General features: G+C 42.2%; 1 non-coding gene across 1 annotated transcript; it reads right to left on the bottom strand.

Moving 5' to 3' along the window:
- Nucleotides 1–356: 356 nt before the first annotated feature.
- Nucleotides 357–429, bottom strand: TRNAG-UCC (transfer RNA glycine (anticodon UCC)). Its single transcript has one exon. It is a non-coding gene; the product is annotated as a tRNA-Gly (tRNA).
- Nucleotides 430–4552: the final 4123 nt, after the last annotated feature.

Below are 4552 nucleotides of genomic sequence, written 5' to 3' on the forward strand. Positions count from 1 at the left end.
CAGGCATGGAGATTAATCCATCAAGCTATCATAGTAAGTCTCTAGTCATTAACATGATCCAACTAACTCTTTGCTTTTCATTATTCTTTGTGCATTAATAAATCACCAGTACCTGTATAAAGAAAAAGTGAAAGAATCTATACAAAAGTACATTCAATGGCAAAACAAAGAGTGGTCAATTTAACCAGGAAAAGTTGATGAGATATGGGTCAATAAAAGCTCCAAAGAAAAAGAAAACTTTGAAATCTAACTTTGTTAGCTGGGCAAGGATGGAAAAGAGAAGTGTTTTGGTGTTTTGTTTTTTTTTTTTTTCCCCAGGGGAGAGGGGCTGCACCACACAGCATGTCAGATCTTAGTTCCCTGAGCAGGGATCAAACCTGTCCCCCCTGCAGTGGAAGCACAAAGCCCTAACCACTGGGCCACCAAGGAATCCTCTAGAAAGTGTTTCTTGGCAAAGAATTTTAGGCCTGCCTCAGCCTAAATTCAGTTACTAAGTTAACAGACGTCAAGAAAAGCTGAGCTTCAGGGTATGAGTGGTTCAAGTCAACTTTTTCTCTACCTGGGTTAACTATGGTTTTGCCTTTTTTCTCTGGCCAACTCTTTGGCTTTTTTCAAAGAATGTGAACCCTTGTCTTACTTTCCAGTATTCCCCAGGGCTTAGATTCCTGCTTTCCATTTCAAGCACCCTAGAAGATAAAAAGCTCTTTGTAAGTCTGAGCCTTATAACTGGGGCCCCTTCTCCCCTGCACCTTCCTACATACACATCTACAGCCAAATCAGCCAGCCTAGATGTAACCCTGGATTCTTTTCCCTACCAAAATGCTGAGATGTTCTCCTGTTTGAGCTTCCTTCATTTGGCCATTTTCAGTAAGTTCTATGAAGACTTTTCCTACTAGCGGGTTTGTTTGGTCTCTGGATTCCAATTTTTCCCAGTTGGGCCATCATAGCCAAGTCATCATTATAACTCATTTGTAAAGCATCTACTTTGCTTGTAAAGAGCAAAACTGACTCCATGTGATTTATTTCACCAAAAATAATAATAATAATAATGGTTTCAAAAGACTGTTAAAAAAACATAAACAAGACTTCCAATTCAGATAGGCTATAATACTTTGTGATAAACTAAAGTTGCCACAAAGAACAAGCAGAAAAGCCAGATAAAACAATGTCTACAATCATTAGACATCTGAGGAAGGAACTGAAGCTATGGAAGTTAAAATACTGAAGGAAGACTCTCAGAAAGGTAAGCTAATTATCTGAAGCAGCTTTGTTCCTGGGGTTTTTGCTGACTCTGGGGGTCAGGCAACAGGCTAAGAATCTGAAAAATCTGGGCTTGGCTTAAGCAGAGTGCCATGGAGTTAGGGTGACAAAATTGGAGACTGCTACTGCTGCTAAGTCACTGCAGTCGTGCCCGACTCTGTGCTACCCCATAGACAGCAGCCCACCAGGCTCTACCGTCCCTGGGATTCTCCAGGCAAGAACACTAGAGTGGGTTGCCATTTCCTTCTCCAAGGCATGAAAGTGAAAAGTGAAAGTGAAGTCGTGTCCAACCCTCAGCGACCCCATGGATTGCAGCCTACCAGGCTCCTCCATCCATGGGATTTTCCAGGCAGGAGTACTGGAGTGGGGTGCCATTGGAGACCAAAAGGTCTCAAAATGACTTGTCAGATTTTGAAAGTACATGGGGTTGGAGGCAGAAGCTTCTGAAAACAAGAATATTATTCAGAGTCTTTCAAAGCTTTGGACATTATAGACTAGAGTTAAGGACCTATCAGAGAAAGGATTCCCAGTAAATATACTGGACTCCTAGTTCAAAGACTTGAGGAGCTGTACCCTAAGGAGCAAGAGCAAGTAAGAGATGGACTACAGACTTTAAAAAAAAAAAAATAGCTGCCATTCGGCCTTCACACAGCACAGTCATCAGTTGGATCAGCTTCCACTCTATAAGCCATACTTATAAACAATGTCTAATGTTTTTCTCTTTTTCTCAAAAGAGAAAAACAGGCAATAAAAATAAATGCACAAATGATCTGAATATTGCTTTAGCAGACAAAAGTTTAAAGAACTATGATTAATAAGTTCATGGAAATGGAGGGAAAGATAGAGAAACTATATTAAAATGGAGATGTTTTTGCCACAGAACTGATGTCCATCAAATAATCAACTGAAAATTCTGGAATTAAAAAAAAAAGTGTCTGTCATTAAGAACTAAATAGATGGGCAAACAAAAGGTTACAGAAACATGATTTATGAAGTAGAGGGCAGATCAATTTCTCAACAAAAACACAAAGAGAAAAAAGAATGAAAAACCCAGGAAAGATTGTTAGAAATGAGTGGAACACAAGAAAAAGGTTTTAAGCTATGTGATTTAAAGCATAAAGGAAGAGAATTGAAACAATGGGGAGGAAGAAATATTTACAAAGATAAAGACCAACAGTTTTCCATTGATGAAACACATCCATCCAGACTTGAGAAATCCATTGAACCACAAGTAGGATAAATCCAAACAAAACCATACTTTTCATGTAATAACAGACTTTTGGACTCAGAGGGAGAGGGAGAGGGTGGGATGATTTGGGAGAATGGCATTGTAACATGTATACTATCATGTAAGAATCGAATCACCAGTCTATGTCCGATGCAGGATACAGCATGCTTGGGGCTGGTGCACGGTGATGACCCAGAGAGATGTTATGGGAAGGGAGGTGGGAGGGGGGTTCATGTTTGGGAACGCATGTATACCCATGGTGGATTCATGTCAATGTATGGCAAAAAAATAAAATAAAATTAAATAAATAAATAAAAGATTAAAAAAAAAAAGAAACAAAATTACCTTGAACTATAACTACAAGCCTCGGGTATAGTACTTCGGTTCTCAAAGGTGTGACTAGTTATTATTGCAAAATGCTACTTACAGGTCACAGATGCACTCAATTTTTTTTCTCAGGAGCTATCCATTCCAGTCAGGCTAAGATGGAAATTCTTAAGAAGCTTCACTATGGGGAAATAAGGTAAAGATGGCGGAGGAATAGGATGGGAAGACCACTTTCTCCCTCAAAAATTCCTCAAAAGAACATTTCAACGCTGAGCAAACTCCACAAAACAACTTCTGTAGGCTGGCAGAGGATATCAGGCAACCAGAAAAGCAGACAATTGTCTTCAAAAACAGGTAGGAAAAAATATAAAAGATGAAAAAGGAGACAAAGGAGGTGGGGAGGGAGCTCCGTCCCGGGAAGGGAAGCCCATCCCGGGAAGGGAATTTTAAGAGGAGAGGTTTCCAAACACCAGGAAACATTTGCCCTGCCGAGTCTGTGGCAAGCCTTGGAAACACAGAGGACAACATAACAGGAAGGAAAAATAAAGAAATAATTAAAACCAACAGATTACAAGCCCAACAGTAACTCCCCCAGCGGAAAAGCAGCACAGACGCCTGCATCCGCCATTGGGAAGTGGGGGCAGGGCATGGACGCGCAGGAGGCGCAGGCTGCAGTGCTTTGTAAGAATCGGGCAGGAATGCCCCAGGCGCAACCAGAACGATCTAACTTGTGCTAGCAAATCAGACTGTGGGATAGCTACCGCACGAAAAGCCTGAACATAAGACACCGCCAGGACCGAGCACAGAACAAAGGACGGAACGGAACAAGCCGGCTGCAGACCATCCCCCGCCGGGGACAGGCAGCCAGAGCCGTAAGGACTGGAAAGGGGCAATTGCAGACCCAGAGAGACTTTACTTACCTAACTGCAAGAAGGCTTCTTTGCTAAGACTTCTGGGGGTGCTGGACAGTCACCATCTGCCTCACGGGGGGCGCCATCGGTCCACCCAGAAAGCTGAGCAGCAGCAGCAGAAAAGGTGACATATCGCGGCGATCGCACTCGCCAAACTCCTGAGCTACTCGAACCTGGGAAGGGCACAAAGCGCAGTCCCAGCCAAATCTGTGCCTCTGAGGGCTGCCTGAGCGCCGAACCTGAGCGGCTTGGACCGGGGAAGTGCACGCAGCCTAGGGCCGGCCCCAGACGGTTCCCGGCTGAGCATCGTAGAGCCGGAGTGGTTTGTGTGCCGCGAGAAGGGACAGGTCAAGCGGGGCTGAGACACTGTGTGCACACGACAGTGCTATTTGTTTGCAGCATCCCCCCTCCCCACAGCGCGACTGAACTAGTGAGCCTAAAAAACCAGCAAACAGAAGAAGTTAAACAGAGGGAACCACCTTGGAAGTGATCCCACATGGCCCACAACATCAGAGAAGGGCCAGTTATATTTTTACTATTTTTAAAATCATTCCTTTTTTTTTCTTATTTTTTTCTAACTTTTTTTTAATTGTTAAGTCTTCTATTTCTCCTCTAATTTTTATTTCTATAACCTACTATTACTATTTAAAAAAAAAAAGACTTTTTTTTTTTAAGGCAAACACCATAGGTCTTTGGATGGTTGTTGGTGTGTTTTTTTTTTTTTTTAATAATTCTTGTGGGTTTTTTTTCTTTCTTCCTTTTTCCTTCTGCTTCTTTTCTTTAATATTGTATGTTTGAAAATCCAACCTCTACTCTAGATTTTTAA

The sequence above is a fragment of the Ovis canadensis genome, chromosome 2 (assembly GCF_042477335.2).
Source record: "Ovis canadensis isolate MfBH-ARS-UI-01 breed Bighorn chromosome 2, ARS-UI_OviCan_v2, whole genome shotgun sequence".
In the NCBI taxonomy this organism is placed as follows: domain Eukaryota; kingdom Metazoa; phylum Chordata; class Mammalia; order Artiodactyla; family Bovidae; genus Ovis; species Ovis canadensis.